We start from the raw sequence: 22,878 nt of genomic DNA on the forward strand, positions 1-22,878 counted from the left end.
TCTTGTTTGTGTGCTTTCAAAGAATGTGCACATTCAAAGAATGTGCAATCATGCACCAGTAGGCCTTTTTCAAACCCAGAAGAGGGTGTAATGGGGCAGCATGGGCTTATGCACACTCTGGAATGCAACCCTGATGCAAACTGGGGGTTGCCTGTAATCATTGCCTTGCAGGACATCTTTGGGCGCCTTTTACTCCTCCTGGCAACTCCTGCAACCAGGCTCCTGCCAAATGTATTGCTCTGCTTTCCTTTGGACCACACCACCAAGGTCAAGACGTGGGTCTTGTCGTCTGGGCAGCCCAGGACCTCCGTACACACTGCCCAGACTTGCACCCCGGGATGCTAACACTGCAGTTTGACTTCACACCCATAGGGACATTCATGAGATAGACCAGTGCCAACAGCAACAATTGGGTGGTGAATAAAGTTGCCATTTCTGTCTGTGCTTTGAAGTGTTTTCTTACAAGCAGAAATTCAACAAGTTCAATTTCCCTTAAAATAAATGTGTACTGATGGGGAAACTCCTTTGACACAGGTAATAACAGCCCTAACTTCAAATAATTAACAGTGCTTTCACTTGTGTCCCTTTACTTGTGTTCACTTCTACCTAATTTTAAATTGCCTGCTGGACTTTAAGGCTCTTATGATGGAGTTCATGGTATCAGATGTCTTGGGTCACACTTCTCGAGAAGTGTTTTCTTTTATACACTTTAGTTAAGTGAGACCTATGATACTGAGTCAAATTGATTTCTAAATAAAAATTACCTCAAGCTCCCTGTCTCCATGTTCAGCACTCCATCTTTCTTATAAGGAGGCTTATAAGTGCATTAAAGCAGTAAAAAATATTAGAACAATGGTTAAAATACAGTAAAACCAACAGTCATCAAAGCATATTGAAAGCCGGAAGTAGTAGGGCTGCACTATTATGAAGTACAAGCTCCCTGTTCATAAAGTATGTCTCTCTGGTTGGCGTGGCATGGGGAGTATTGCACTGTTTATGAAAGAGAAGCGCCATGGTGGAACTTGAGCTGGCAACCAATTATATGGGCTTAGAGCCATTGCTGTAAAGGCTGTTCTCTTCTCTGCTTCATTCCTCAGTTCCTTGACTGAGGGAACGTCAAGCATTGGCTGTCCAGATGTTTTTAGCCCATGTAGGGTAGGACTTAATGTGGACTCTCAGAATGTGCAAAGCTCAGAATACAAGTTGTTCAAGAAGCCAACCATAGCATTTTGAAGCAGGTCTGAGAACTTAAGAGCTGCTTGTCATTGAGCTGTTGGTAGAAATAATGCTCTTGTTTGAGAGACAGTGAAGTCCAAATGTCATATTGGACTTAAATTAGGGGACTGTGCTTTTTAAAGAAAGAACAATAATTACTTGGAAGGCCTGTTGGAACAAAGATTAAGACAAAGCAATTTGCCTGCTATAACAGAAGACCAAAGCACAATATTAGAAATGCACAGTTGAATCTTGAATCCTTATGCATGCTGCAGAAAAATTCTTTTTATGATCTTGGTAGAGAGATTTGTTGTTTGCCATATTTTAGTGTGCTGTATCTCAGCTTGTCTGTTTATTAGAATCTATCTCTCTTCCCAGTTATGGGCTATGCAAACGTAAAAGTTTACATGTAATCCTATTCCTTTTGGAATGTCTTGTCCTAGCAGTGGCTGTTTAATCCAGAGCAGGTTCCAGCTTGTTCTGTCCTGTAATATGAAGGGCAGGGTGCGGGGTAGTGATGGCAAAATGATGCTTTTACTTTCCCTCCACTTTTCACTTTCCGTTTTGAATGCAGTATTTTTTATGTGAACCCACATCTGGGATCATACATTAAACTTGTGCAGCTGGACAACATAACTGCAAATTCTATTACAGTTCATGTGATGAATGCAGCTTGTATATGCTTGCTGCTGTTTTTGAACATTTCTGTCCTGCCTTTTGGTCTACAACCTTGTGCAAATTAATTGAAACAAACAATGTAGTTTATCGTACAAAACTCACATACACATGTACAAAACTCACATATACATACATTAGTAATGGATATGACCTCCACTATTTTTAAGTAGCATTTGAACACGGTTTTGCGTGGAGTCTGCTTGTTTCAAACAGTCACTGTTGATTTTCAGATCCCTGTACCACACTTGAATCAGCGCCTGAATGAGCTTCTCCATAGTCGTACAGTCGACAGCACGGAGGCGGCTTTTGCATATAGCCCACAAATTCTCAATGGGATTTATGTCCGGGGAATTCCCTGGCCAATCAAGTACCTGTATTTGCTGCTCTGTCATTAATTTCTTCACTTTTGATGTGTGACAGGGGGCTAGGTCTTGCTGCAGTATCCCAGTACCGTCAGGATATCTCTTTTCCAGCTCTGGAATAACTCTCTTTCGTAGAACCTCAATATATTGTAGCGAGCGCATCGTTCCTTCTATTGGCTGCAGGCTTCCGACACCATAATGATCAACTGACTTTTCGTGTTTGTTTTGAGTACAGGATTACAAGTAAGATAGAAAACATGCTTTGCTTCAATTCATTTGCACAAGGGTGCACAAGGAACCTCCTGATTACTTTTGACTTTTTGCACTCAGTTCTTCACCTCTGTCTTCTACATGCTAGATGAAGGTTTAATAATCTTTAATTGTGAAACCATAGATCCATGGTGGAGGAAAGTTTCAAAATATATTGACGTTGTTTTAGGGAAAATATTGTACGTTTAGGCCAGGTATTTCTCTTTGCTTGGGGCACTCAACTCTGAGAGAGGGCTGCAACAAATAGCGGTATGTAGATTGCATGAGCAGTCATGGTAATCAAGTGGTTAATGATGGCAGCACAGAAAGCCGAAACTCTATATGTTCTTGTATAATGCAGTTAACTGATCTGGAAGAGGAGAAAAGAACTGGCCTTTTTAAGAGACAAAAAGAAACTTGTGATACTATCTGGAATACATTTCTAGAAAATGTTGTGATTATCTTAGGGAATTTCTGCCAGTCTTCTTAATTAAGCCTTTTCTCTTTTTATCCCACATTTCCACTTTTCCTTCCTACTATTTATTCACTAAAAGCATGTGTCCTATCCTACTAAAAGTACAGTCACGGAGTGTGCATTTACTAAATTTAGCATCCAAACAAGACAGTTGTTTAGGAGAGGGAAGGAGAGCGGGATAGAAGATGATTGGTTTGTTGAGACTGATATTACTTAACTTTTTTGTTAACTTACAACTTGGCAAAGATCAAATGTGGGGAACCAAACTTCACAACTCCACTATGGAAGTTTACTTCTATTTGTCACACTCTGCCGTAGACTAATAATTATTTTCATTTACAGATGGGGAACCTGAGTCACAATGCATGACTCAGTGCAAGGCCAAATGTGTTTTTCAGAGGAAGCTCACGTAGAATAGGGAAGACATCAGCTCTTAAGAGTTCATTCAAAAGTACCCAGCAAAATAAACTGGATAAAAGTTAGTTTATCTGCCAAAGAAACATGAAGGACTAAGTCAACCCTGATGGGATCTGAGGTTCCAGCCAATCAAGGTATTTAAAACCTGATGCCTACTCCTAAGCCTTCCCCTGAAGCTTTCCTTGCTGCATAAGATATGAAGGAAATCTCCAGTCCTGCAAACTGATATTAAATTGGATACTCTTTCACCCTTCCTTGATAAGGTACAGCAACGAAAGATGCAGGGAAATTGAAAGCGGCTGTGAAGAAGAAAAAATCCATGTATTTGAATCTACCATAAAAATGGTTAAGATAGGAAGGAGGATTTTCAGCACTGGTAGCAATAGCTTCATTGACATGTTGCTGAAAATATAACTTTATTTCATATCCCTGCATACTTTTACTTGTGAATAAAAATTGTTGATGGATGTATTTGCTTGTTCCACTTGCTTACAAATACCATTGCTATTCAGATACGTAGATTTTCACAACATGGCTGCTGTGGTGTGTAGCATGGCACATCACATAGTTCTTTCCCCATTACCCTATGGAATACTTGCATGTTGGAATGGAAATACTTTGCACAACGAGAGATAACTTCGTTACGGACTTTTTCTTCACTAGAGTTCTGGAGCAGGATGACAGAAAAAACCACCTCATGCAAGTCATTTCAAGGGACATTCATTTGATATAGGTAACAGATACCTGAGAATAACTACTTGAATGAAATATCCAATTACCATGTGCAGTAAAAAATGTAACTGGTGTGTGGGACACTCTCAAATCACAAACATGTTCACAGCAGTCGAAAGAAAATAGCACTCAAAGCGATAGTTTCTTTATAATGCTTAGATCTTAAAAGCACAACAATCTTTCATATATTCATGCTAAAAAAACAACTGAATTCTGGAGTGAATGACGCTCTGTGATAGGCTTGTTCTTACCCTATTCATGTCCCTAAAACTAGAAGTTTGCTTGTACAGTTCTGTGCTGATATGTGTTTATTTTCTTTAGCCTGTTTGCTGCTAACCATGGCTATGTTCACCCAGACAGTTGCTTAAAGGTTTAATAAGGTAGTGAACACTTTTCTGTTCTAAGATAGGGAGGTAAAGCTAAGAGGGAATGGAACTTTTGCAGCTGTTTCTGAACTTTGTTTCTGAGATGCTTCTAGTGTTGCTGTCAGTGTGTTCTGGTGTTTACCTTGACACAATTGGTGTGAAAGGGCTTTGAAGACACTTAGAAAAGTTGGAAATTTATCTCAGCATAGTGATAGCAAATGATCAGCTGCTGATTTCTCCCTGCCGTACATCTAAAGGCTCTGTCCTTTAAAATAAATGGCATCATGTTAGGCAGAAAAGGGAACTCAGGGAACTCTAGGGAACTCATGCTGGTGAAGAGTAAGGCTTGAGACAGTGTGGAGAATTTTAACCTGATGATCCAAGGTTGTTTGATTTTTTTTGATACAAAGATTCATGCAATGCGTGGCACATCTGTGTTATCAGGGGACATTATTTCAATGCACTGCAGTTGAGTTTGCTGTGGAGAATCCTTTACACTGGTGAAAACATTAGTAGAGTGAGTAATGATTATCTATTGCTTCTCACAAAACCCCATAAGGCAGTATTTTATTGCTGTTTTTTCTTTAAATAATACAAAAGTAGGGAACTTGAGATGACAAAGAGATGTAGAATAAGTTGCCATCATGTTCAAACCACTTGGCTCTTCTTAGTTTGTATCCTAGATTCTCTACCATAAGTGATTGGTGAATCTCTCACCATAGCTGTGGACTTAGTGCAGATAATAAGAGTCCCATGATATTGAGGAATAAGGATATTTATTGTTCTTCCATTGATGGACCTTGTTCTCCATAGTTGTGTGGAACTGGTAGATTGTTGAACATGTTGTGTATGCCACTTGGCAATTAATAGCTGTGACTAATCAGGTGAAAGGCCATTTTAGCAAACTATATTTCATATTTTAGTATGAAATACAGTATTACCTTTTCATCTTTTTCTAATATTGCTTTCCAATTCATTTAAAACACTTACCTTTCTTGATGCTGTGAGATGGTCAGACAGCAGACTGAAATAAATCAATAATAAATGGTGAGCAAAGAGAACTGCTCATGTGAAATATATTTTTTAAAGGAATTAAGTTAACATATGGTCAGCTGAGTGGTGCAGTTGGTTAATTGATTAATTAGATTTTCACAGCTAGAGCCCAAGCTTCAAAAATGGTTCGAGTAATGAGGGTAAAAGGTTTTGGTTTCTTCTGTGTGCCAAGTGGAGCTTTGTCCTCTTCACAAAACAAAAAAGAACAGCATTGAACTAAGAATTTTTTAATATAGAAAAAAATAGTTAGACATTCTCCATTATTGGCAGAGTTTTGGAGAACAGTTTGTGCACTGGCTAGCTGCTTTGAGTCCACTACTTTTTTGACACACTTACCAAGGAAATAAGTTGCATGTCTTAAACCTGTGGATTGGAAATTCAATTCTGTTTCCCCTTTTTTATATAGTGTTCTGGCTTTAAAATATGATGAAGTTTTCTCCAGCTTAAGCTTTGACATTGACTCAATTAATATGTTACTAGACAATGCATTTGAGAAGGGAGCTGATGGGAGAAGAGGGAAGGAACCACCTGGCTTGTCAGAGTCCCCTAAAACATGTTTTGGGGAAGGAATTAACGTGATATAAGTTATGCATTGTGCCCTAGGGCAGAGGTTCATGGTTTCTTTACTTGAAATGCTCACTCTGGAAATGACCCTTTTAATGGCCTTTTTGCCATAGTTGATGCTGTGATAGTGAAACCACTTGAGTGGCCTGTGGTGGAAAAAGATACTGGAAGCTAGAATTCCCACTTTAGTAATTCAGTCATTAATTTTTTATGCAAAAGCAGCACTATTTCTACCAGGCCTATACGCTTGATACATGTCTGCACAGTTCTTGAGCTTTATGTTTTTGCTGTTCTCTTATAGACCCCCTTCTATATTGTGTGGACGCATTGCTTGTGCTGTCCTTGTATCGTTCTAGTGTTCTAAGAGATACTACTCAGAACATTATATCTACTGTTCTACAAATGATAATTAATTACTATGTGGAAAAGCTACTTGAAACAGAACCTACCTGGCAGATTTTATAAAATATAGGGTGCCTAATGCAGATTAGTGCCTTCATCTGGAGAATTTCCACCCCCCTGCCACAGATTCTTAGGAAGGGCACAGAACTTAGCAGAGTGTGTATAAGTGGGGAGCCCTTATACACATTACAACTGCTGCCTGAGGACTATTCCATGCTGTCTCTGTGTGGCAGTTGTAATATGTAACTGAGTCACGCACCTCATGATCCAGTGGGTGGGATACCTAGGGATAGCATTTTTCTGTTTCCGCCTGTTATGAAACCATGTATTTTGGATTTTCAGCCCAGGGAAGTAAGATGAGACAAATTGGTGGAAATCATATGACGCACATCTCCTATGAGAAGCAGTAAAGGACACTATGATTGATTTTCAAGGATGCCACCCATATGATTTCCTTCCTATCTGAAGAAGCGTGTTCATAGTTTGCAGGTTCCCATCACTGGAGGCGCAAGTGGTCTTGGTGACATGGAGTGCCTTCCAACAGGCTGGTGGTCCAACTACAAGCCTGTCTGGAAAAGGGTAGCTTGACTGCAGTTATTTATGCTCTGCTAACCTCAAGAATGGATCATAGCAGTTCACTTTACATGGAGCTGCCTTTGAAGGCTGTTTGGAAGCTTCAAATAATTCAGAATGCAGCTGCCAGAGTACTGAAAGGTTTGGTGCAAGCTGAGCATGTAACACCAGTTTTGTCACAGCTGGATTAGGTGACTAGAGCTCAATTCAAAGTACTGGCGTTTACCTATGAAACTCCTTATGGCTCAGAACCCAAATAACTTCTGGAGCACCTGTCTCAGTATCAGCCTTCCCTAACCCTTAGGGCTTCATCTGAGGTTCCTTTTTCTGGGTCCCTCCTTTCAGGGATGGTTGGAGGAAGATGAAAAGGGAGATGGGCCTTTTAAGCTGCGGCTCCACCTTTGTGGAACACACTCCCCAGTGAGGTCTTCCTGGAATCTTTGTGGACATTTTTTTAGCTCCAGATCAAATGACCTTTCCCATAGTCTTTTCAACTGTGCTGGTGGTGTTTGCTGTTTGTTGTGCTGCTAAAGCTATTTGTTGTTGCTATTAGGGGTTACTTGTGGATTTTTATGGACTTCCTGTGTTTTTATTATAATGTATTTTACCTATACCTATGCTATTAAATATATTGTATGTCCCCTGGAGACCCAAGCTGATACGTCCACCTGGCTGCTGGTGCTGCTCACACTTTTGCCTCCTTAGCCTCAACTGCGAATCCAGGTTGTTTATTCTAAAATGTAGTATATGGAATGCCAGGGCCAAATGCTGCTTAATATGTTTTAGTTTTTTCATCACCTTTCCTACTACGTTAATACACATATTTTTATTGCAATGGAGAAACTTCCATTTTTTTTCACTGCCTCAAATTTCTTAACTTGCATGATTATCTAATGTTGTAAAGAATGTTTTCCATATTATTGGCTGAACTTTTCTCTATGGGTTGGGAGCAAAGCTGCCCTTGCACTAGCAGAAAAAGCACCTTCTCTGCATGGAATGGTTTTTCCCCAATTAACAGAAGAGCATGGCATGAAAAAGTGACCCCCGGATCCAGAGCAGTTCCTACATGTGTGCAAGCCCTTGTGTGACACTTTGTACAAGATAATTCTCAGTATATTTTTATGGAGCACTTCCCTTCATATACTACAGCAGCCAGTCCTACTTCTTACCCTGATGCATTCAAGCAGTCTCCCGTTTCCTTTTCCACAAGAGTTCATGGAACAGCACTAGTGCATTTTCTCCTTCCATTCACGTTTCTTTGGATCCAAGCCCATTTGTTTTAAATATTAGATTTCCTCCCCCCCCCCAGATCCCACCGCTAAGATTCATTGGACTGTTTCACTGTAGGTATGCATGTATGTGTGTACGTGTGTGTGATATATATATATAATTGAAACAAATAAATCCAATAAAATACTTTCTGCATGAGCAGAATGCAAGAGCAGGAGCTCCACAATAATAACAACAATGATGATGATAATATAGATAAAATCATTTTGTATTTGAATATATTGATGTATTATTTACCCCAACTGTAAAATTGAGCATTGTGTTAATGCATTTTATACGGATCGTGCTGCTCGATGAAATGGCTAATTTATTTTAGCATATACATAAATAGCTAGCAGTTTTCACCAGGACAAGCTAATGAAAATGATGTTATGAAATTGTCTATAGTATGAGGAGTGATGGAGTCAAGTTTATTATTGGTTGAGTACTAGGACGTTAGTGAACTGGCCATCATGTCTTTGAACTTTTGAACTGCTAGTTGTTTGTGTGATTCATTGATTTTGATATCTCCTTGTGTTAACTTGTCCTTTTATTCCTTCATCTATCCATCCATCCATTTATTTATTTATCTGTCTAGTTCTTGCATGCAAGGCAGTACAGAGAGAGAAACACAGGGTCTCAACTCCCTGAAAATTCAGTAGCTTGGAGAGAACTGGAGGCAGGTTTTGAAAGAACTCTGTACCAAAATTCTGGTTCAGGGTTCCATAACAAGAAAAGGGAGAATTAGTTTGAAGAGGCTTGACCTTGCAGGTGTCTGCTGTATTTGTATATTCTCTCTCTCCCCCCTCCTTTTGCTCAGTTTGTTCCCCCTACCCCTAATGCCTCCCTATCCCCTGCTTCTCAAGTCCCAACCTCCCTTATCTCCCTGGTGCCTGAAACACGGGGGGGGGGGGGGGGCTTCACTGAACCCTTTTGTCAGCTTCTTTTCCAGAGAATGTCTGCTTTGTCTCTCATTGTCTGATGACTTATGCTGACTGGTAATGCTACAAAATACTTTTAAATGACCTGACCTCATGTCATGTCTTCCTGGAAGGGTAACTGCTCCAGGCAGCCTGCTTAGGTTGGGCGAAGACATGGGAACTCACTTGCTTGCCTCTACATGTGTGTGTGTTCTCCACACACTCTCCGACCCCCACCCCCACCCCAACTGCACTGACTTCAGATATGTAGATTTTATACTCAGCTTGCACCTCTAAATGCTAATCTCTTAGGCTGCAGTCTTGTGCCCTGTTCGATTGATTTCCTGGTCTTTCACGATTTCCAGAACTTAAGTGCTGTCTGTACATAAGTGTGACTGATGTCAGTGGAACATAACTCTCACATAAGAAGGCACAGGTTTGCAGCCTTCATGTGGGGAGAGTCTGCTTTTTTCTGATCCTGGCAACTTACTTTGTAAGTGACATTGTGGTTTTGAAATAGCAATTGGTGTAAAAAGTGTGTCTTTTAGAATGCGTTCTTTTTTGTGTGTTGGGGTGATGGTGGGTTGTTTCTGGAGGAGCTGCTCGCCTGTCAAATGCTTAGTAGTGCTGCCTCTAATTAAATAACTTGACACCTGCCTTTACTGTTCCGAATAAAACGCTTTTAGCATGGAGAGCTAGCAGACTTGCATGTGCTTGCCCAACTCACACATCTAGTAAAGGTGAGGCTGTTCAGTGGATATGCTTGGACTCTAACTAGCACCTTTGGTCTGTGCCTTTTAAAAAGATAGTCATTGTTAAACAACCGCATTTAGTGTTCTTTATCCTGCTTAATAATTCCGTAGGGACTTTCAAAAATACTGGTTGTGCATCGTAATAATTAAGTTGCCATGCCTCTTAGTGGGATGCTTAAAGCTTTTCCTCCCCCCTTTTTTCCCCCTCTTGTCATTAAAAAAAAAAAGATGGGGGGGAACCTTTTAGAAAGAAGTTTGGAAGCTGGAAATGCTTGTTTCTTTCCTTTACCTCCCCACTCCCTCTTTTTTGTTTTCATTAAATGAAGGCCTGTTTGAACTAGAGCACAAAACTAGTGGGAACGGCTAAAAACAGGGCAGACACCAACACCATTAGCCGAAAGAGAGAGAGAGAGAAATTCCATTTCTTTGCAACTATGTTATTGTTTACTTTACCATACACATCCTAATATGGTTACCTCCCTGTCAAAGCGGCCGAGCCAGGGGCTGAGGGGCCCCCTCAGGGAGAAGCTTCTAACTGCTTCACAGACAATAAGAAACAAACGGCACAACTCCACAAAAGGCTTCCCGGAAAATAAGTGTCAAGTAAATCTTAAAGAACTCTGCCTCCTGACACACAGCTCTGTGTATGTAAACCTGCTTTATGCCACCGTGCAGCCCAAGCTGAGATGCGTCTGTTTGGAAATATGACTCACTGTGGGTATTTTCCTTTTCTTTTGGGGGGGCTTTCTTTGTTTTAAATTAATTTTTTGAAAGCTGTGGATTGACCCCTTGAAACCTGTCTTTTGCATGCGCCTTCCATGAGCATTGTTTGCCGGAGCCTTTTGCTAGGAACATTAAGGTAAGAATGTCGATTTAGCCCGGGACGTTTGTCACTCAAACTAATAAGGATACAGAGGCTGCTTTAAAGCAAAACAAAACCAAAAGGCAAAGCGCCCCCCCCCCCAATATTCTGCCTTAGGTGTCTCAGACCTTCGTCCAAAGAGAGGTGTGTTGTTTCTCTTGATTTTCATGCCTACGTCCTTTTAAAATGCCACTAGTTGTAGAGGCTGCCGGAGCCCAGAGGTGCACTCAGTCCTGTATAAACAGTGCCACAGATGCAAATGCGTTGCTGAGACCAATTGTCAGCCAGACCAATTTCTTTTAGAGGCTTTTTCTGTTATTTCTCCCTTCACCGTCATCTTCTCCACTTGTGATTACTCTGAACCACCCTTGGCTCTTCCAAAATCTTTGCAGTCTTGAGGCTTGCCAGTTATTATCTGCAGGACCAGAACAAAGGTAGGCTGTTAAACTCTGTGCTCCGGGGGAGGGACAAGTTATTTTTGGAGGATTGTCTTCCTAGTGCATGACTGGCTGACCTAAAAGGGGGGGGGGGGAATCCTCCTCAGAGTGTAGGAAAGAGTAAGCGTGCACTCATTCAAGAAGCTTTTTATAGTGGAGCCTCTTTCTATACAATTAAAGAAGCAATGTCCTTTTAAAACAAAGTATTTTTTTTTTAAAAAAAAATTATGATGGTCCTGCAAATCCACACTGGTAAATATGTACATATTTTAATATGTGTGTTTTATTTCTTTTATAAACAAGGCAGGGTTGTGTAAAGCACAATTATTCTTTTCGAAGTGCGAGTTTTTATTCAAATTCTAAGCCTTCATTGGAATGATTAGGTGATGGTGTCTTTTTTTTTTACACATGAATGTGAACTTTTTGGATGGCATGCTACTAATATATTTGTCTGTAGTAGTGTAACTACTACTTCTTCTTCTTCTTCTTCTTCTTCTTCTTCTTCTTCTTCTTCTTTCTTTTTGGCTACTCAGCTCCAGCAGGATATTTTCTACTAAACATCCCCGCCCCCCTCCTTAGGTATGTGTAGTATTTAATGTAAATAGAGAAATGAAAAACAAAACACAGGCCCCAACTAAAAAGATTCTAACAATCTTCACTTCAGAGAAACCTAAAAATCTAAAACCTGTCCATGTTGATTCTGGAAAATGCAGTGGTATATATCACAAATAACTACAAGGATATAAAGTCTTGTGAAGAGATGATAAGTTAACCTGACCTGAGAAATTCCTACTTAAGCGGTATAAATGGCAAATGTGGGAATTTGCAAAGATGAAGCAAGGTACTAAAAAAAATTGCAGCCTGCTGGTACAACCCCTAGGACATGATGTAGCAAAAGTTAAGCACTTTAAAGTCCCATGGATATATACTGGAGAATTAAATACAGTATTAAATCTTTCCCATTGAAATCAATGAATTCTAAAGCACTTAACAGTGACTCGACTCTGCCCCTGTTGTTTACTCTGGCCATTTCTATAGTCAATTTTCTGATTGACTTAATAGCTGGTTGGGTGTGTGTGAACATGCACATACATGTGTACACACAGATATATGTTTATTCTTTTTGTACATTCCCTACTGCCTTTGCCCCTCCTTTTATTTATTTTTCATGTGAGATCTATAGGCTGGTACTGAATAACTTGAAGCTTTTTAAACAAAAAAGCAAATCAATGAGCTCTTGTATTCAAAAAATATTCTAACCCCCAAATGCTAGAAATGGTGCAATTTGAAGTAATCATATACACAGTATATATGCAGTAGTGCTATATAATCAATGTCATAATTTACAAAAATCTAGAAATGCTTAAAAAATAATAATTCTGCATGTTGTGTTCTGGTTTTTTTTGGGAGGGGGACGTTGAGGGAGGTAATAGGAATTAGTAGCCTTTAATTAGACATGGAGAAATTCACATTTTACAGGGATTTATGTTAGAACATGGAATGGCGGGTGGCTTGTTTCCTCATTATGAATACTCTCTGCACATAATGAGGTTCATCATTAGTTGATGGAGTGAATTTGCCCTAGCTCTACCTTGAAAGGCACATAATTTACATACTACTTCAGAGCTCAGGCTTTAATGGATTCCTCGATGAATAAAATGAAAAGCTACTTTCTTTAAATCTTTGAACACTGTTTTGATAATATCGATTTAATAAGACATTCAGTTTGCTTGTTAAGTATTTTTGAAAGTGCATTCTCGTTTTTGCCGCAAAATACATATTTTAATGCTCAGAGTTGGACAATGATAGTCCAGTGACACAGACGTAAACAAAAAGGGGGTGGGTGGGAGAGGGGTTTATTTTCTTTAACATTGCCGATTCCTTTGACACTGCTGCTTTGCAATTATGGTCATGTGTAGTCTCGATTGTTATCCAGATGAACTGCCAGAAAGCTTGCTTATAATATTTTAATATTATGCACCATGCTTCTTGATTCATTAAGTTGCATGTGGCACAAGGATGATTTTTTTTTTTTACTGTACATTTACTGTATGCATTTTAGCAGTGATTGATCTATAGAAGCACATTACTTGCTCTCAGGCTGACATTGACAAAACCACTAGCACCACCTCTCCATCTATTTTAATGAGACCCCAAATCCCCCACTCCCACCTCCAAAATCTGCTGTGTACATATGATTAAATTAAAGGAAATTGAATTGTAGGTTGCCTATTATGTTATCATGTCATCAACTAGCTAGAGTACTAGTATACAGGGGAAGTGTACCCAATTTGCCCTTCCCTCCAACCCTTGTTTCCTGACCATAAGCCTTTTAGCCATTTTATAAGGGAATTAAGCAGAATCACAGTGCAAGGCATTTGTATGTACAGTAGCAAGTTTCTTAAGTTTCCTTCTTGCATGTCACAGCTTCTTAGATACACCTTGGAAAAGTTAGGAAAATAATGTTTTTTGAGAAGACCTTTACTAGTGGCAGACAGGACACCTGTGCATAGGGAGTTTGAGTAGTTCAAGGTCAAAAGCGGTAACTGGATTTTGCCTCCATTGGTTTCAGTAGAATAATTATAAGGTGTTCAGACTTGTTTTGATAGAATGTTTTATTTCTTTAAAAAGATGAACATATATTAACATTAACAGAATAATCTATGTCATCCTGTCTTTTTTTTAATTATTAAAAAAAGGCAATTTTCCTCAGCTGCAGACCTGTCTACTTGAAAATCTTTTCTCTATTCTAAAACATATATTTGTTTAGGGAGTTTTCATTGAAGTGTACATGACAATTACAGCTGTTCATTAACAAAATTGGGTATTTGTTTTAAACTTTAACCAATCACTTTGATATGCTAATTATGGTGTAATTTAATTTGAGCCCTGTAATGATGATGCCGTTATTATGGACATAAATGATGCAGTTAAACTGAGAGTAATCTCATTTGCATACTGTACATGCCAGTAAATTAAGCCCTTTCTTCGTCTGCCTCAGCTTTAATTTTCCACTTCTTTTCACACAGCGCCTTTTCAGCCACTCTCTTATAAGCCCACTTTGTAATAGTCCTGATGACTGTTTGATGTGGAGAGTTGGTGCACCACAATAATGCAAGACACAAGATGTAACGTTTAAAGGATTCATTATCTTACTGAGTGTTCCCTTAAGAAGCCGGGATTAACAGGGGGGTGGAAGTGTCTTTTCAGTATTCAGCATTACAGGCTTCCAGATAAACAAATGCTGAGTCTTTTGGTACCCTTGCCATCTTTAAAAAGCACACACATGTGCAATGAACCCTCGTATACTGTTTTGTTGTACTAATCCTGGGATTGAACTGTTGCATATTAACTACTGTAGTAACTATGTATGTATGGAGTTGTGTAGACTGAAAACACTATATGTTACATTAGTAATATAACCAGGCAAATTTTAAAATCAACTATATTCAGAATGCCATCCTGGCCTATATTAGATGGGCATTCTAATAATTATCTTTCTATCTACCTATTCTACTTTGTATTTTTAAAAATCTGATTTTATTCTTTTTTGATGTTGACTGGATCAAACATTTAAGGTATTTTAAAGAACATTTCGATGTTAAGCATGTGTTATAACTACTGCTCATATTAACATCTTTGGAACACATTAGAACAAAACACAAAGGTGCCTATTTTTGTATTTATTTACTTCTAAGATTTATATACTGCATAGCTAACCCATGAATTAGTTTGCCATATAACAAAATACAATATGGAGAAGGATGCCTTGAAATTAAGAAGTCTGATTAGTTTTATTTATTTTTTCTTTTGCTTTCTTTCTTGATAGCTACATTGCTAACTGTCCACGAAAGGAAACACCATTTTTCCTTGGAGGACCGGTATGCTGCGAGAGGTTTTTGTTAGCTAAAGATTATTATTAGGCTTTTGGAAATCTTGTCTTGAACAACATCCCATGACCAAAAATAGTTTTGTGCTGTTGCCTGTAAACATTCACATTAGTCATTTCCTGGGTGAATCGTATAAAAAGATTGAGCAATACTATACTGCCCCCTCCACCCTTTTAAATAGTACACAGTAAACAAAAGAGATGTTCCGTACTTGGTTTGCCAACAGTCTGTTATTTAATGGTTCTTGCCTGCATGTTAGTTTAGTTTATGTGGCTTCCATATTGGTTTCATGACAAATTGGTTTTCCAGTGCTCTATTTCATGGGAAGCTAGCCTTCTGGTGGTCCTACTTCAGATTCAAAAGCAATGGAGTGCTGTTTCTCTTTGATTCCATTGGGTGTTCACTCCCCACCTTCATTATGGAACAAAACAATTGATCTCAGAATAGCTTTCTTATATCCTTGGGACTTGTGGCACCACAGTTTCCAAGGTAATCTTGGAAGATTTCCTTAAGAACCTAAAAAGAGCCCTGCTTAGTGAGGGCAAAGGTCCATCTTCTCCAACATCCCGTGTCCTCAGTGGTCAGATGCCTCCAGAAGCAATACAAGCAGAACATGAATTGTGTAGTCCTAACCCTGCTGTTGCCTCCCAGTAACTGCATACTGCAGCTTTATATTGTACACACCATACATTTCAAATGCATTTTAAAACACCTTCCCAAACAAAATGAATCCTGAGCTATGTAGCTTGTTCAGGGTGCAGGAAACTGTATGCATAGATAAACTACAGTTCCCAGAATTATTGCTGTGTGTTTCTTTTAAATATATGGTGGATGTGTAGCCTTGATCCTTGGACCAGCAGCTATGGGCAATCAGGAACTGCATGCAAATGAGTGAATGGATTAGCAGAGGATGGATGAAACTTCCTGATTTTTCCTGAACCCAGCATCCAAACCAAGCAGGCTCCTGGTGGCAAGAACCCCACCCACCCACAACACCAATGTAGCTCTTCATCCATCATGTGGGGCAGTCATTGATAGGTCTTCCTGAATTTGCCTAGAGACCTTTTAAAGCCAACTAAACTAGTGACTTTAGTGGCTCTTAGACATTCTTGGGGCAGGACAGGGTAGTCTGTTGTGGAATATTTCCACCTTGACACCATCCAATGGAGTGACATCTCTACTTCTTAACTGTATAGTGGGTATGAAATCTTTTTTACAATATTGTAATGCAGTAATGACAATCAGAAAGCTCAGAAAGCAGCCCTGTTATCTAGGCTAGTAGTTGTCATGTTCTATTCTAAGAACTTGGTACCAAACACGTGAAACCCTCAGGACATTTTCTTCATCCAGTTGCTTGATTCTGCAGCTTGAAAATTTCTATGGCCATTTACATTCTCATCCTGAGTTTCCCGAGATCTCACAACTGGTGACTGTATCCTATGCCCAATAGTTCATCTTATTGCACTCTGTGCACTCCAGCAATCTCCATATACCAAAGCTGAGCTGGAAAACCATAGATGTAAAAGCCACATCTGTCAAGTAAATGTATTAGCCATTTGCAGAAGAGGAGCTGTTGGCTTCAGGTTTTCGACAGACTTAAGTATCCTCCTCATACTTGATGGCTTCTTCTCGCTTTTCTACAGGATAATATATATCTACTTCCCAAGAATGCCATGTTGCACTGAGAAAGGATTTAGATGGTAGCACCTGCAAAATTATGTTATTTTGCCTAATTTTCTCTCTTTATTTTCATTGTCCAGTATTCAGTCAGATGAGATTGCTGATTACATTAAAAAGGGACATAGTGACTTCACTCTTGTTGCCTTCTGAATCAAGACTTACTTATTGCTTCTTTTTTCTTGCATTAATTTTAAATCTCATCGAAGTTGGGAAAACTGAGCCATGGTGCAATAGGCCACAATCTAACATAGGATTAAATAACCCAGGAATAGGATCCACTCCTTAGCTGAGTTTCACCTCCCACCCCCAGAGCTTTGTAAGTTTGGATCAAGTTAGCTAACTGCAGACCTAGATATGCTGCCTGCTTCCCACCTTCAGATATCCCTTCTCAGGTGGGAGATTGCCCAGGACTGAGCAACTTCTTGCCTGAGGAGGAACACCTTTAAATGTGTGGGTTGGCTTGGCTTTCAGCCTGAACCATAACTTCAAAGCTCTCCTGAGGCAAGACTCTGCTTAGTGCCAGAGGCCAAGAACAATCCAATCTGCACTTTCAAAGGTCTTCCTCCTCAGGTGGAAGAGGTGTTTTTTATTGGTGTACAGCTGATTCCCCCCCATATGATTCAGTTCCCTCTAATATAAAATAATTCCCCACCCCTGTCCCATAGAAGCTAAGCTTATACATTCATAACTACATACACACACATTCTTCCTATGTTACCCTTGCCCCTGTCTTTTCTCTCCTCTGTTGAAATTTAGGTTGTCAGTTCCTTGGGACTGGAACATGTATTTTTCTTAGGTTCATAAAGCAGGGATGGGGAAAATTTAGCCCTCTAGATTTTATTGGGCTACAACTTCCATCATGCCTTATCCTTGGCTGCAATTAATGGGAATTTGAGTCAAATAGCATGTGTAGGGCCATGTTTTTCCTATTCATACTGAAAATTATCATGAATGACACTACATAAATCAGGTGTGGGAAACCTTTGGCCCGCCTGATGTTGTAGAACTACAGCTTACATTATCCCTGGCCATTGACCATGCTTGCAGGGGCTGCTGGGTGTTATGGTTCATCAACATATGGAGAGCCAAAGGTTCCCCACACCTGACAAAAATTATTAACTACAATGAGAGATAAACTTCGGACACTTCCAAAGCCCTTGACCAACGGAAGGACAAGTGAAACGATCTGTCCACAAGACCTCTGCCAAGTGCTCAGGTTTCGGTGGATCTAAGATAGAATATTCTACAACTTGGTGAGAGCTAGCTGTATAAAATGTCTACATTCAATATAATAATTAAACTTGGCCAATAATTTGGGATAGACTGTTTGCAAATACCAGGTGCGGAGATGTTACACTGATGCACCAAATGTATCTGTGGAGCTTTTGGAAGAATAAACCGTGGTTATAGATGTTTTGCAAAATTAAAAATTTCCTTCCATATTAGAATTAGAGTGTGCTGTACGGCCATTAAAATGAGTTTCATGTCGTAGAATCTGTGTCAAAGGGTCAACTACATGTGATGAAATGGCAAGAACAATTATTACTCCTCTTTCAGAACAGAGAGTGAATCATTGCTGTTAAAGAGTGTGAAAGTGACTATTTGGACTAGAACCTTTAAAAGCCTGAGGGTGGACCGGGCGGGGGGCGGGGACCTCTTCCCTCTAGCCCACTCTAGAGTTTTAAATAAAGGCATATCCTGGGAGTTTCCAGCATTGCTGGCAGTTTTCTTCACTCAGATTTCACTCTCATTTGTAGTTATGTGGTATTTCCATTGTTCCTCTTCAGGTTGTTTTTCATTAACATTGCTGTAGGTGGTGATTAGTCACTGGGAAGGATTTTTGCCCACAGGCAGAATTGGGCCAGGCCACATTAGACGGTTCTTTTTTTATATACAAACGTAATGTAGTCCGATAAATTCTAAATACAGTGGTGCCTCGCAAGACGAATGCCTCGCTAGACGAAAAACGTGTAAGACGAAAGGGTTTTTCGTTTTTTGCGTTGCTTCACAAGACGATTTTCCCTATGGGCTTGCTTCGCAAGACGAAAACGTCTTGCGATTTTGCTTCCTTTTTCTTAAAACCGCTAAGACGAAAAAAATCACAAGACGAAAAAAATCGCAAGACGACACAACTCGCGGAACGAATTAATTTCGTCTTGCGAGGCACCACTGTATTATTTTCTGTTGTATAAGTTGTAATTAAAGATCCATCAGTACCATTGCTACAGAATCTAAAACTCTTTCCGATTGTCTAGGTAATATTAGAAGATCCAAGAGATCAGGGGAATGTGTGGTTGCAGCACTCCCAGATTGTCTGAGGGGGCCACCAGAGCACTTTGTGTCATGGTGGACCTGCAAATCAGGTCAACTGCCCATAGGTGGTCCCACCCCTTGGGCTGCTCAGTGACTGGTTTTTTGTTCTATGTCAAGCTAGACTTGGTGACTGTAACAAAGTAAGTGGCTGTGTTAAACCAAAAAATGTCTCTGTGCAGTCTGTTGCCCCCATGCTTAGTTAAAGCATTTTTAAATTGGAAGCCAACTAACTATTTTTTGTTTGTTTCATTTAATTAATCAACCCCACCACCACCACCTTCCATCTTACACTTTTTGGATCAGATTGATTATTAATTAGGATAAAGTGTTTACTGTCTCACAGTAACCCTCTCCATTTCCTCCTGGAAACAGTGAACAAGTTTGGAGAGCAACTTCCTCATTAGCTGCCTCCAATTCCTTTTTGAAACAGCACGGTGATCCTCCGTTTTCTTATGGGGGTATTCCAAGCTAAAGGCCCTGGAGCACTTGCTCCAATTATACCGTGGATAATCTGATGTTGGGAAGATAGAAGTTTCAGGTTACAGAGCCAAGCTTGGGTTTTGCAAGATCAGTTGGAGATCCCAAGGAAGTCATATGCTAGTCTGACGGAGTCCCGAGTTCAACCAAGCTCTTATATATCTCTGGAAACGGAACCTGAGAAATATTACTCCTAAAGAAATCTGTGGTTGGAGCTCTGAACTATCATGTCTTTGTATGGATAGTCTTTGACTGTATTTTATGCTTTTTGAAATGAGAACTCCTTGGAAAGTGAATAGCTTCAATTTAGGAATGTCAGCTAATTAAAACCCCTCAGTCCTCTCACGTTCAGAATCTAGTAACTCATCCACCTCTTCACATATGTTTCTGGAATTGACCCTCACACTGTAGGTTTGACAGGCTTGGGGGGCTATGAGAACTCCTTGCAGATTATCCATACTCAGGGTTGTCATAGTCAGAGAACATAAGAAGAGCCTGCTGGATCAGGCCAATGGCCCATCTAGTACAACATCCTGTTCTCACGGTGGCCAATCAGATGCCTGTGGGAAACCTGCAAGCAGGACCCGAGTACTAGAATGTTTTCCCCTCATGCTGTTTCAAGATAATTGAATACTTGCGAAGAATTTAGAAGCATTCCTGACTCAATGACAGGAATCACTGTCAGAGGGACCCAGGTGCTGGATTATAATATGCTCACCCAGAGCCAGTGTGGTGTAGTGGTTAAGAGTGGTGGACTCGTAATCTGGTGAACCGGGTTCGCTTCCTCGCTCTTCCACATGCAGCTGCTGGGTGACCTTGGGCTAGTCACACTTCTCTGAAGTCTCTCAGCCTCACTCACCTCACAGAGTGTTTGTTGTGGGGGAGGAAGGGAAAGGAGATTGTTAGCCGCTTTGAGACTCCTTAGGGTAGTGATAAAGGCGGGATATCAAATCCAAACTCCTCTTCTTCTTCTCACCCATACCTGTTCATTCACAAAATGGTAGGATATAATGTTCTGCAGAACTCGTTGCTTTCTGGGTCCTTGCTTCCTTCTTGTCCAGGCTAAAAGCCATTTTTTGGAGTAATGCCCATGTGCTTTGGATGGGTAATTTTCCAAATAAACCTCAGTTCCTGGTTTCAGAATGCGCTGTATAACTTTTGTAATCTTTCAACCTGGAGTTGAAGGTCTTCGGTTTTTTTTGCTGGGGACAGTTCTAGAAAAGACAGACATAATGCATATGCATTTTCCCTTCCCAGTCACAGTACCTACCACTTTATCACAGCCTCTTGCATTTCACCATGTGAATTTTTAAAGAAACTGATAGTTTAGGAAGTATTTCAGGACAAAGCTTGTTGCCTGGAAAAGGGGTCCATACCACACAATCCCAATGGAATAAAGTTTGCACAGGATAATTTAATGTTAAACCCTTTATTTCAATAGCAAAAGAAAATATATTTAATCTTTTTCAAAAGGAAAACTAACATACCTTTTTTTTAACTGAAGAAAAACCCAATATATGCTTGAAGTGACTTGCCAGGTGTGGCAGAACTGCTACACTAGCTTCTCTGTAAGCGGTCACTGTTCATTATCAGGAGGAGTGGGATGAGGTGGCAGGAGGACAGTGCAGAGTAAACACATTCATTTCTTTTTTCTAATATGGTTTCCCTGATCCTCATATGATGCAAGTTTGTATAGCCTGAGTAAATTGCCTTTCCTTTTGGTACCTGGAGGTGTGATTAGCCAGCTCTAGTGTCTGAGGAAAAGGGCTGTAGCTCAGTGGTAGTGCATCTACCTTACATTCAGAAGAACCCAGTTTCAATTCGTGGCATCTCCTGGTAGGGCTTTCTTGAATTCTACCAGTCAGAAGAGACAGTACTGAGCTAGATGGACCAATTGGTCTGACTCAGTAGAAGGCAGCTGCCAATGGCCCTTCCTATTTCACTCTTCACTTGCCTGTAATTCACTTGTGGCACTTCACACACAGACATATTTCTTGTTGTCTTGGGTTTTAAAGACTTGTGGTCTTGGGTTTTAAAAAGGGCAGGAGCTGGGTGAAGTCTATTGTGTGAAATTTTGCCTAATATTGCATGACACGCCATTCACATTTCATGGAGGACAAGTCCTAGATTACTTGGAAAGGCCTAGGACAAAACTCTCAAATTAAATTTCCTGAATGAGCCAAGGCTGAAATTTGAATGTGTGGGGTTTTTTAAAAAAATATTTTGGATGGAAGAAAATAGTCCTTCAAATGTCATGCTGTTCATTTGTTTAGCCATTTTAATCAATGAAATTAATCTAAGTTAAGGTCAAGGATTCCCCCCTCCCCCAATTCTCCCAAACAAGTGTTGTTGTTGTTGTCAACTCTGGAAATTATGGAAAATGGTAAATACATAATCAGTTTGGCAGCCAGTGAAGGGGCACTTTTGATACCCAGTTCTGAAGACGTGTTAGGGTGTGTTCCCACCCCAAGGTCCTTCCACTTCCACCCATAAAAAAATTCTTGCTCATCTTTGCAGGAGGGAAATTCCTACTAGTGAAGAATAGCAGAATAATTATTTGTAATCCAGCATTGCAAGCTTTCCTGCATGTAAAGCAGCAGTCTGGAATGCTCAATAGTTAGTAGGCTTGTTGGTATGGAAGGACCCAGCCTTAAGTCCTTCCCAACCAACCCACAAAATAGGGCTGTAGCAGATGTGCTAGCTAGGAAGAGCAGCGCTATAAATAGCAGACTGTAGCCCTCCTGTGCAAATGGATTGTCAGGGACTGGCAGGACACCAAGGGAAGTGGGGCTGGACTCGTGACTCAAGAGAGGGGAGCAGTGGTGTGTGGGCACCTGTACCAGCTAAGAAGCAGGAATCAGAGACAGGGGAAGCTTCAGAGCCAGAGGAAGAGGCAGACCAGGCAAATGAAGGGTGCTTCCCCACCCTCTCTTGCACTACTGCCTCCCAGAACCAGGAGACAACTGAAGCCAGAAGAGCAGAGGCAGCTTCTACGCAGGCGTAGTCTCCAGCTGTGTGTTTGCTACCCACCAGGGGAAGGTACATAAACTGGTAGAGGGGGAGTGGTCCCCTATTGCTGTGACTGCTTCATAGAACGCAAATCTGGGAATAGCTTCCCAACCGCTAGATTGGTGTGCATAAATATGCAGAACTGTAGAAGTGGCTGTAAGTGTTCCCTGTGAGAATAAATAGT

The 22,878-nt window shown here is 40.3% G+C and overlaps 1 protein-coding gene across 16 annotated transcripts in view; it reads left to right on the plus strand.

Moving 5' to 3' along the window:
- FOXP1 (forkhead box P1) overlaps positions 1-22,878 on the plus strand; it is a 513,657-nt gene that overhangs the window by 247,944 nt on the left and 242,835 nt on the right. The window contains exon 1 of one of the 16 annotated variants that reach the window (XM_081901934.1): positions 16,911-16,930. The exons of the other annotated variants lie outside the window; for them this stretch is intronic. The gene's annotated coding sequence lies outside the window, so the exon portion shown is untranslated. Of the gene's footprint in view, positions 1-16,910; positions 16,931-22,878 lie in introns of those variants that run through there. 16 annotated transcript variants of the gene reach the window in all.

Source organism: Podarcis melisellensis, assembly GCF_964234715.1.
Source record: "Podarcis melisellensis genome assembly, chromosome: 2".
Classification (NCBI taxonomy): domain Eukaryota; kingdom Metazoa; phylum Chordata; class Lepidosauria; order Squamata; family Lacertidae; genus Podarcis; species Podarcis melisellensis.